Source organism: Pecten maximus, chromosome 2, assembly GCF_902652985.1.
Source record: "Pecten maximus chromosome 2, xPecMax1.1, whole genome shotgun sequence".
Lineage (NCBI taxonomy): Eukaryota > Metazoa > Mollusca > Bivalvia > Pectinida > Pectinidae > Pecten > Pecten maximus.
In genome coordinates, this window is record NC_047016.1 from 29,758,683 (window position 1) to 29,771,703 (window position 13,021).

Genomic DNA, 13,021 nt, shown 5'->3' on the forward strand with positions numbered 1-13,021 from the left:
AAGCTGCGATTGCTGATGGTTTTCCTATGATTCAGACCAAACATTTTGACGAACAAGACAAATGACAACGTACTTATTCATCCGCCTGCTAAAGCCATTTCACAACTGTCGAGAGGAAGACGTTCCGCTCCATAAAGTTTCTAACCAATTGTCAAAGATTTGTGTAAATGTGGTTACATAGTGATATTCGCCAGAGAGTGCTACGGTAGCGTTTATTGCCTTTGGGAGGAATTGTTTTGGGAGTTGAGCGTGGCTACCCCATGCTACGAGTTATGACAAACAAATGAGTTTTGGGTTTTACAGCTTTAATCATTTTTGCAGGCCTTGATGTAAACGTGAACCCACCAGTTGAATCTTGCGATAATCTCGTTCGCTTAAAAAGTTGATATGGTAATATGCATGGCTTATCTTTCGAGAAGCTTTGTTCTAGTCTCTAAAATGTGTTGAAGGCAGCGCTATTTCTAATTTTGGGAAGCCTTGCTTATCGCTGAGATTTGCATTACAAACATTAGTTACGCACCCTGGAGAGAACTAAAATCCCTATATATATTGAAATAATGTACCACTATCCGGGTTAAGACCTGTCTTAAATTCAAATGAAATTTATAATAGAATATACAAAATTCAGTAAAACGTCTCTTGACCAAGAAATAAAAACAACTTCTATAGAAATAAATATGTGCATGTCACAATAAACACCATGACATGAATGGTCATGATTAGGATATCATGATTCTAAGTTCAAATATCACACAATTACTATTGTCAAGTATTGCGGTTACTTTCATCACGAGTACCTCTGTGTTGGTGAATTAGCTTCGTAATGGCTGTGACGTTCTACGGTATGAACTCGTACACAACAGTTCTTTGTTGAAACTTGTGTTCATGCTTGACACTTTTTATCAAAATAAATAACAATGTTTAGGAAATGAATCAATTAAAATTTCAACTCAATCATCTGTGACAAGTTATAAAGAGATAAGCATCAATTTCAAAATATGAAATTTAATTATATTGCTTCATTCAATAATTATGAATGAACGATAAGGGACTTTTGAAAATGATATGCTCTATTTAAACATTTTAATACAGTTACTCACGAACATTTAACATGAAATACAGAACGTTACAAATTCCATTATAAAGAAACAACAAACATAGTTTATCCGAAAAAAAAAACAGATTCTGCAATAAATTGTACATATATACTTTCTCTTGTATACAACTTAACTATATCTAATATCTTAATTTGATATAAGCATAAACGAGATACTGACATGAGTGATTCAGTCACATGTATTTACGTATCCAGGGGACCTGAATCCTTAACACAATTTCAGTGATACTACGTCACTGACCTTAGCCGAAGGCTTTAAAGAGTACATTTGACCTGGTAAGACCCCTTTCTCCTTCTCAAAGAGAGCGAGTACAGATCATGGTCACAGGAATGCTTTGCGTGGATGGACAATTAACTACTGGAGTTTGTATGTTCTGTTTCATTGGCGTGAACTCGAAGCAAGACTCCCTGTGGGTTTCTATTGTGGCCCAAACTGTCCGAGAAAAAAGAAAAGATTAACATTTAGAACGCAGCCATGCACGTTGATGTTTCTGAAACGATCTATTACGTGAACATGCACACTAACTAGTCAGTGATTGAATTAAAATTGATTACGTCTTTAGTGAGATATTAAGTTACATAAAGGCAGGCGTATGACTATATCTTACAGTCATATCACCGTATCTGCATTTGTTTACCTCAGGCAGCAAACACTTGGCACCTAATAAATATAGAGCAGACAAGGATCATGATGAGGTACTCGTACTCAAAAACAAGAGTATATCTCTGATCGCTGATACACCTTTTATTCATTTATCTGTATGCATATCATAACACTGCTGTCGACGTTAACAAGATGTATCACAGTAAAGCTAACCTTACGAATTGTATCATCCTGTTCATTTATTATAAATGTTTTAACTTGCAATTTTTTCGAGAAGCATGTAGGTACGTACGTATGTATGTATAGCTTACCATTCGTTTAACATTGTAGACAGTGTTATGTCTGTGGCTTTGTTATGTGTGTAATGTTGTTCACTGCATGAAAATATATGCCGCTTCCTTGTTTGAGTATCCGGTATACATACATTTCTTCTAAAATATTAGTTTTCTGTCACCTACTAATATCATACGGCCCTCTATATGGCCCCTTGGTCCGATTTCGGCCCTGCGTGACAAAGGTTCTGACATATCCTATCAGGTCACGCTCATATCGGCGCTTGACTAGTGTCAGTGATACAGACCAGTGTCCAAACGCAAACCCAACGTCGTGACAGAGATCACGGCTTCATACCCTGAATTTGAAAACAACAAAATAACCTTTTATGCTAGCAGTTTTTCTGGATCATTTATTCTCATAATTAGCAGGTTTGGGTCCACTGGGTGTGTTATGTGATCTTGAAAACATTGTGTTGATAGAATTCCCCATGCCGGACACATGGCTGAAGCGTACTTCCGGTTCATGACATGCACGGACTACGGTTTCCTGTTTATATTGACCACCGCCTCCACACAGTTATACAGGCGTGATTCGGCATATAAATTTCTTTTCTGACAGAATAAACTGTTTTATGTGGTTTGTTGTCATCCCTCACATATTCACAATACATTCACTGTGTGCATAGCCACCTTTTTAACGGAGATGTATGACATATTATTCTGCCATTTTTGTGTTTGGTATATATCTACCGGAAACACATGCATTATTGACGTAATCCATTTCGATAATGAAACCCAAGTAAAACATGATGAGCGAGAGACATCTAAACACGTTGAAAGGTTCAGGAAAAAAATTGTGCTATCTATGAAGTAATTATTTTCACGACCTTGAGGACATGCTTTAATAGTTTAGAATGTTTCAACAAGAGTAAAATTTCCATTAACCAAACATAAAAAAACCCCCAAAAAACAGGAAATAACTTTGCATACCATGTTTTAGGAATATACAATGGTATATTTTGGGAAGGAGCTTCAATTTATATAACCTCTATAGTATTTACAATCAAGTACAACTCTTTACTCGCGCATTTCAAGGTATTTCGTTGATATTATTTGCTCTATCAGTTTCGCACTATATGTTTGTACATGTCAAAGACTAAAGTATTTTTTTTTATTTTGAAGATCATTGTGATATTTCACTAGAAAAGAAAATGAAACTGGATATGGTACACAGTAAAGTTGGGACATTTTGGTAAAATGTTACGCTGTGATCAATAATATGTATAGTTTAAAGGTATTGATCACTCTGAACATTTAATATGGTATGAAATATCGATGATAGTGAAAATCGATGCCAATTTTCGTATTTAGTTTCTTTCATTTACCTGTGATAGTCATTGAAGAATAATCTCCCTTGACTAGTGATTTCTGTCTACCTGTTGAGGGTTGCCGGGAGATAACATCTCGCTAGTCATTACAGAGTCTAATGAGGTCGGGTATAAACTTTCTTTGAAGGCCGGATAAAAAAGCAGACCGACACGCGATAGTCTTCGACTGTGTGTGATACTTCCCCATGTCGAGTATTCCGATTTAAACTGTCGGGAGGGGCGCTTGAGTCATTGACGCTGAAAATTCATTCTGTATATTTACACATAATCGTCGGCGGTAATCTGTCCCTTTTTTCTCCATCCGATGTATTAAGAGCTCTTTAGAGCTGGAGATAGCATTGTGTTAGCCGTCTTTGCAGTTGACAATGTTGTAAGCGATCTTGGTAACAAATGGCTACCAAGAATGGCTTTACCACTCGGGAGTTTCTTTGAACTTCTGAAAAATATGTTAGGTGGTCTTGAATATTTGTGGTTGGATTACGTTGTATCCGCCGGGCGATCCACAATACAACTCCAATAGGTGTTATTTGTACGAGGAACGCGGCTCGTGAATAAGATACATGTAGACCATAGGAAATCAATTGACAATTGTCCTGGAAACGACTAAGAGCCATATCTCTCCTCAAAGTTTCTTTGTACCTACGAGACGGGAGGAATTCGATAAAACGTATGACCCATCCGTATGTCCCTTGATGTGTAATAGAATGGAAATGACGATAACGCCTGTTTCTTTCTGTCCGTATCTGAGAAATCCACATACGGACATGATTGTTTATCATTTGTTATTTACTTTTTGATGTTTATATGTTAAGTAAACATACAGAGACGTTTATTAAAATTTCTTACAAGTTTTGATTCGTAAAGTGAAAATAATTAATTGAACATGCGTCCAATCGTTTGAAACAAGACGATTCATTATTTATACACCACATCTGTTGTGATCATTAAAGGCCGGGTAATAACAGCCATATCTTCGACAATAAAACATGTATTTAGCTGCATTTCTGTGGATTAGTATTTTCTGTATACACTAGCACAAACTAAAACAACACTGCATAAGCTTTGCTAATCGAAGACGAATTTGCACTTTTGTATACGTGGTATTAATCTGTCCATGCAAAATATGTCCAGAAGAACGTGACATGTTTGATCTAAGATGTATAACTAATGTAAAAATTGTAAGATACCAAATCTGCAGACAGAAATATCAGAGGGAAAGCCCTTTTCAATGAGATCAAATTTTACACACATGTTTTATATTCTAAAACATTACACATCAAAACCATTTAAGTTTGTTGCAGACATTCTTTACATCCTCTTATCTACAGGGGGGATATATAGGTGATGTAACTACTGGGTAATCAACTGTTAATTACCACTGCAATGTTAGCTTTTTATAGAAAAAGGACGCGACGAAATGATGTATTATATTACACAATGGCGTCTTGCTTTTCAAACCTTTAACGAAACGTGTCAAACTGTCAACATTTATGAGTATGTATTATTTATATGTGTCAATGTCGAGAATATAGAGATTCAGAAGTTTTGAAAATCTGATTTGATAACTGGGATGAATTTTGAACAGATTCGAATATCCCTCTATTGATATAGATGTCTCGTTAAGATAACTAGCACACGATGTGACGTTCTTCTGTCGTGTGTTTTACACGTCCGCCGTCTACCACTCCCTCTGTTTTAATCCGACGACATGTCATCCTTGACTTATTTGACGTCTTGTCACACATATCTCTGTTAGTGATCGAGTTAAATTTACCTGTGTATCCCTGTCTACAATTGCGACGATTTGCACCTCATAGACCTAGATATTGAAGTGACACTTAATTATGTCGATTGCCGTATTGACGTTTATCATCAATTGAAGTTTTTCGAAAACTGGTGTCACAAGATATGCAGTGAGTAACAGTATGTAGATATAGAGAGCGTGTAGCTTATTAATGTTATCTTATCAAACTATATTTCCGCTATTATCCTCTAGCAACGAGTCATCGACAGCAAATTAGATCTGACTATATTAAGCAAATACACATACAATGCATATATAAACCATGTTTTAATGGAGTCACGCGACAACTTTATTTGTATTTGCTGAACTAAACTTCACACTTATTTCAAAGACGAATCATTTCTGTAAGTGCAAAGAGAATCCTCTGCATATTTGATGGTCATAATACTTTGACCATTTGCTCCTAAACCTCAACTGTTACTAGTACTAAATTATAATGTTCCTTCACAAACTTGTCAAACCTAACAGCATGTATTACCCAGGATCTCCATGGTTTTTATAATAGGTCACTCTTCAATATCATTCTAAACGTCTTTCTGACGACTTATCCACAAACTTGCCTGCATCAACGTCATGTTATTGTCTTGTAAAATATTGTCAACTCCTGAAAACGTCCGCACATATAAATCTCCCTGGTCCAACAAATAGGTCGCATCAACGATATGCTCTCTACTTCCTGGAGCTACAATTTACATGAAATTAATCATATTTTACAGCTGTATCTCTCTCGAAAATACGATTTCGTTACTATTAAAAATTATTTTGTGCTTGCTATTCCAATTTAATTTCCTAAATGATTTTCATGAAACATCAAATATACCTGCTCCCAGCTGATGCTGTTGTTTTTGCGCGAGTTTTCCTGATTCGATCACGTTGTATGAATTAATTCTTTACAATTCATTAAAATACTAATCTGATGCAGAGACGATCTTGCTTTATATATACTATATGAAGTGGTCATAATACTGTATACATATACAGTTTCATAATATACATTCATAAAGCAATAGGTTGCAAGATAACAAAACAATATCAAAACATGGTATTAAAATACATTCATCATCATCAATAAGTCATAATTATCATTTGTTGCTTTAGTCCGATTTTCTTTGTTCGTGTCGACAATGTCTAACTCATCAGCGCAGCTTTCAATGATTTAACACTGTTACTGTACTATTCCGCTTCATCAAAGCATCTGTGTTGTCTAGTTATTTCCGTAGTCACTTGAAATACGCTACATAAAGATTATGGGAATTGAATGCTTTTTATGTTAAATATATCACTTATTAGATAAGAAATGGACTTTCTGCATTCATACTAAAATACGTTGTTATAAACATATTCTGTGTAATGAACTCGTGATCAACTGCTCCTCGCAAATCGAGTCCATAATGCATTGGAATGTATATAGCAATAAATAGCAACGTCTGACTTAATATTGTATTTTATGTTTGCATCATCTCAATACCTTATCCCCATCTAATATGTATCACTAGTGACGAGCCCATTGATTACTGATAATGTCCATAAACTCTAAACACCTCACACAAGATGCAGCTGTATATATCTAGCTCGCAGTGATATCCCGGGACTTTCCTTCTCTTGTCAAGTGGGTTACTGTGTCAGTGTTTTGTCAGACAAGTTAATCAATCTTCATAACACAGCTGTGAATTTAACAATTGGTGCAATGTCTATTGTATAACGACAAGAACAAAATAACATTGTCACGCATGTCATTTTCTTAAAATATTTGCAGTTAGTCAGGATCGACACTTTCATTGCGGCTTGATAATGCTAAATATATATGTTTTTATCAGTCCCTTATTGAATAAACAATATTTTGAACTTTTTTTCAGATATGTACATGCTCGATGTTCTTGGTACTTATGGCCGCTGTTTTTTATGCCATTGGTTACTAGTAATGTTTCCATAACGCGAGCCATGGTTCATTCCAATGAGAATATATCTGCAGAAAACAGAGTACTTGAGAGCGATAGTTAACATCCACCAAAGCTACTGTTTCCATAAGTTCTGTGTGTGTGACTGAGGGGGATGGTTCGAACCAGCCATACTTTTACCTGAAGCCCAAGTTGCTAAGGGGCGATTGCTGTTTTCTGTACCTACCGAAATTACTGTTACCTGAAGCACACGACGCTGGGGAACGATTGTTTAACCGTAATTACTATTATCTGAGCACGTGGAGCTAAGGAGTAGTTCATACCCACCACGATTACCATTTTTTATGAAGTTACACAGGCGTGAAGGCAATGTTTGCACCAACTAACGTTACCTTATGCCCACGTAATCGCGGGTAATGGTTCGTTTACACCAAAATTATTATTACCTGAGGTATTTGCTGCGTGAAGGCGATGGTTCGCACCAATTTAGGCTACTGCTTCCTTAATCCAAGGGTAATTGAAGGCGATGATTTGTAACAAACAATTCCTTTCCCAAAAATCTTGTATGCGTGTAGACGAAACTTCATACCAATAAAATTTACAATTTCGCCAGGCCAATGGTAATCGAGGGGGTGAATCGTACCCACCAAAATCACTATTGCCTGAAGCACAAGGAACTCTGCACGATTTTTTAAAGCTCAGGATGCTTGAGGGCGACTGTTCTTTTTGTTTCCACTACTAAAGGGAAAATGTCAGACTATTAGTAACAAGAGCATTAAATAACAGTTTATTACCCGTGTTTGACAATTGTATTTCATGGTCTCAATCATGCTTTAAGCCTCGGTATCTATATATCACAGGGAACTGTCTGGTACTTGGACGACGATCCTCTGAGAGTCAATTTCGTACTGTTTGGAAACCATACCTGTCCTGTCTTCAACGTGATGTAAGAATATCTAGACGTTCACTAAGTACGAAAAGCAAGTATCCAGATCGATGAAGCTGATCCTATGTAGATTTCTCATTGTAAAATTTAAAACAATGCATTGATAATGGAAGCAACATCAAATTAATCAAGATGATATATTACAATATGCATTTTTTGAACGTAAAGGCATTCCACAGAACAAAAACCAAGTAAAAACTACATTCGTTTTAGAGAGAAACAACAGAAACCTATTGAAGAATTTTGTCTATATTCACCAACAGTCAAACCCTAAATGTACAAAGAAAAACAGTTGCCCGTTGCTTTGTTTAAAACATATTTATATAATCAATACAAATGCATGTAAGTAGTGAAATGAAATCAAGTATTTTAGCAGTTGGCACACTTCCTGGAGGTAATTATACCAGAAGTACTTGTTGTATGTGTGTATGTGATTAGATTTGCTTCTCTTAACAGATTGAGTTACATATAATGTGTTACCATTTAACTTGTATACATACAACGTATGTATATCATATACATCAAAAGTGCACAGTCAAATTGCATACGAATGTTATCATTTGTAAACGTTGATCAATATCATCATCACAGATTCTTTTTTCGATTACATGAAACAAAGATTAAACTGAACAAGATAAAATTGCAGTTTTGATGCGTAAAAAGGCACAGTACAACATTTTCCTCGACATAAAACTGGTCTGAAATCCCCGTAACAATAACTAAGGCAAGCTAGAATTCTGTCACGCTAATGATGCCGACCCAAACAAGCACGTTCGTTTGTAGCTCTCTGGAAATAAATGTCTTTTATAAATGGAACGACCCTCTTTGACTCCGTTTGCCAGGTTCTGGCGAGACAGTCCAATTTCATGCATTTTTGCCAATGATATGCGAGATATATGAGTACGGCGCTGTATGTACTTCGGAGAACACTAAGGCCAATGTTTATGGCTTCCCTCAGTGTATTTGTCACAAAATGCGTGTCAGTTCTCAGGCTATGATCTGTCCAATATAGCACTGAGGAACTGACTGTTCCGCGTACCATTAGTATAAATCTTCCCAACGGCACCGTGGTCAAAGACGAGTTGCATATCATTTGTACAAGCCGACCAAGTCAGTCGTAAAACAAAAGTCATCCGTATGAAGTCGCTTGTGTCCATTGTATGTCTTAAGGAATTTCATTGGACGTTAACTATCAACATCAATGTTTTATTTACCTCGATATACAATGGATCGTAAATGAGATGTTATAGAGGAGGCACGTGACTTGCACACTTCACGATTTGTTTGCCCCTGGTAATTAGCGCCCTCTAGCGATGAAACGACATTTAGTGACTATTATGTCTCAAACATTAGTGAATTTATAGGACTCTGATCTACAATTCATTTACTGCACCGAGATAATGCTAATCGTTGATATGGTTGATTGAATTTCCCCTAAGAAATTATAAGTAATAGTAATTATATGGACAGTTATGGTACTTTTCGCAACCAGTGAATATGTGCCAAAGGGAACGATAGGTGGAGATGTATGCATAACGTGGGACAAATCAAACTCAGACGTTTAGAACTGACACACGTTTGCTGTCAAATATTAATAAATGGGTGTCACGAAATCGTAAATTTTGCTTCGACATAAACTGCATACACCTTATCCAAAATTTTCTTGCAAATGTCATTTCAATAAAAAGGGCGTCGAGCCGCATTTGATATATGATCGACCATCAAAACCGTTGCTCTTTTTCACAATTGTTACACAGTCAATTTCATTGCATGGTGTAAAGAATTGCCCTGATAAAAAGGGTATAATATTGATGTACTGTGAGTTACAGATGAAATGAAAATCATCTTTCAATTCAGATATGGTAACCATCTAGCAATGATTTTAAAAAAAAAGAAACGTAAGATCTTTGGTGCGATCTACCTACCATATATATGTAAAAACTTTAAAGACGAACTAAGACTAATGAGAGTGTGACAGATGATTCGTACAGTCAGCAGTCCCTGTCAGCCGCAGGTAGTAGTACACGTGACACCACTACAACAGGTGCAGCTATACTTCAGAAAAAACACGTGAACACCTTGTTCCATGTGTTTGCGGCTTTTATGCGCGTGCTTTACGTGTTAACGCCGTCCAAACATAACTTCAGTAGATTAATGATACAGGAATTATGCTCTTATGTAAATGACGACAATTATGATTAATTGGTTTTCGGTTGTCATCTCAATAACATCTGAACTCGTTATGAGATGTACGTTTGTACAGCGACATCAGTTCGGTATTAACACGATTTTACACGTGCATCACTCATGACAATTGTAATGTTAAGCATTCTTATCATTTCAGTGTGTATGGTCGGTTATAACATGATCTAGCATGACGTCATAACAATGACAATGGATTTAAACATGGCAGTTACTGAGCACGGCATTGTTAAATAATTATTGAAAGAAAATATGTATTTCTAACCTCGATATAAAAAAGGAAGTATCTGCACTCGTTCCATGACAACGATCCCAAATCTGGACGCAAATTAATCTGACATGATATCCTAATGTTTTAACTTTCAATTTTAGATTTAAAAAAATAAAAATTAATTTCTAAATTAATTTCTTAATTAATCGAAATTATTTCCGTATTGGGTATTTCGATGGGGGAAGTGAATACGAAATCAACCGAGATGAAGATCTAAGAAAAGGTAAAACGCGGAAAGAATATACCCTAAAACTAATTCGCAACATAATTGGTATGTTAATATAGAATATCTATTATATCGCGAACGATCATTAAATATTAAATTGACGAAGCGAACCGATTCATTTAATGTGAAGACACTTTTAAAACCGATAAAACAGTGTGTCGTCATGTGATAATGACGTATATTACACTGTTTTTATTTAAAGGTAAATCACAATATAGCGTCACTAATCAGACAGGTCATATTTAATGCTGTAATTTTGCTTTATATCTCAATGAATATAAAAACAAACTTAGTATGGTTTCCAGATAGTTTCTACCATTGTCTCGAATACTGAATTTCCAAATACATCTACATATAACATCATGACATTGTGATAAAATATATTTCTATTCAAGGTGCTCTTGGAAAAGAAAAAAAACACTTTACCAAATATACTGCATAGCTCATTGTACAGAGCATTTTCCACGCGTTTCACTCCTCAACAGAGACGAAATTATATTACTACACTGTGTTGGTGCACGCATAAGTTCATGCGGTGTAAAAAGGCATTAAAAGATTAACGATAAATATAATGTGTGCTTACTTCACACCTTCCGTGTCTCGATCGCAAAGTTATATCTGTTTTACAAAGATATAACCCCACATTTGTGCATTACATGTTTCCTTCGATAGTCGTCATATTTGCTGAAATAAAACGGTAAGGAGTAAGGAGGAAATAACACAAGAACTGTGATCATTTTGTCTGAAACCTTCCGAAATATCTTCGATGATTTTCGTAAAGAGATAAAATTGTGTTTCAGATTTGAAACCCAAAGATGTTCTGACTTCAATGCTTTAACAAACCCTCCCTTTTAGCGGGATCTAGCCACGAGAATGTATTTGATGTGTACACGCATGATCTAGCTCCCTGCTGCGGTACTCCAGATACTACACGTCGAGGAAGTTCAGGGGAGGTAACTGTAATATATTTAATGTCGAGGGGACGAGCATTAGTCCCTTGCCCCCTGCTGTGTCGGAGTTCTGAAAACACAACAAAGAGAACGAGTCACTAGTTAAGATGTTGCTCATGTCGTAAACATACGTTTTCATAAATTGTGATCTACCATTGCCAGAGTGTTGCGTCTTGTAAATTCGAGTATAATTGGCAAAAATACATTAATGCACTTGACAAACGGTTGATTTTCCCAATGAATTGGTATGAACGAACTCTACCCAACATGTGTGTTTTATTTTAAGCCAGGATCTTGGAGAAGTCGCGCGTTTTATTTGATATCTGGGTGCGTTATGAAGTAGAACGTTGGATATGAATTGATGTAGCCTGGCGTTAAAACGTAATCACTTTCTAGTGACGTCATCATTTACTTTTTTTCTTTCTTTTTTTTTCGAAATTCAGTATATAACAGATTTTGAATTATACGTACAATGCTTGTTGGACAATAATAAGCAAACTTTGAATGAACTGTAAGATTCAGCTGGGTTAGGACAAACCCGGTTTACTATTTTAAAAGCAATTGATTCAAATGTGATCAATCAACAATAAATTGAAAATAATTTATGTGTATTCAGATTCATGTTCAGGTTTAGATTCTTATTAGGAAAACTCAATTGTATTTTCAGTATTCTTCAGCACATTTCATATACATGTATATAAATAACAACGGCCTAGTAATAGTACTGATGGTACATTGTACATACTGCATTGTATCATTCTATAGGATGTGTCCATCAAATCCATCCGTCTACCAAGTGGGCCCTAAATTTCTATTCTACGAATCGGCGAGAAATAAGAACATCATTCTCAATACACGTACTACAATGTAATTAATTATCTAAAGGAAATGTATCATGCGCTCTCATTGTTAGAACTTTAAAAATATATATCATTCAACTATATTCAAGTTCATACAAATATTTATAGCATAGATCGTAAGTTATTTAAACTGTAAATACTAAAAACATATCGCTAGAGTAAAAATGTACTCTAATGATGGTTGTGAGTTGCATGATACATTTACATATTTCATTTATTTTCAGTTTCATACAGGTTGAATGGCTACACGGCAGAATTACATAGAAACAATAGCACAAGGGTTTACTACAATCCTCTCGTACATAAAGTCTCTAGTACGGAAACGCGAACTCACGTGACAGTAGGACATCAACCATTTCCTAGAATAAAATGCCACAGGTTGTATGGGTCGCCGGAGCTAGCGGGTGATATCAATATTTCATATAGATTTGACTTTTTTTCTACACGCATGGATCATAACATAATTAGTCCATGTTGATG

General features: G+C 35.7%; 1 long non-coding RNA gene across 1 annotated transcript; it reads right to left on the bottom strand.

Annotated features, from left to right (window-relative positions):
• Positions 1–288: 288 nt before the first annotated feature.
• Positions 289–3,869, bottom strand: LOC117341381. Its single transcript, XR_004535621.1, has 2 exons — positions 3,382–3,869; positions 289–1,550 (listed from the first exon to the last, which is right to left on the bottom strand). It is a non-coding gene; the product is annotated as an uncharacterized LOC117341381 (long non-coding RNA).
• Positions 3,870–13,021: the final 9,152 nt, after the last annotated feature.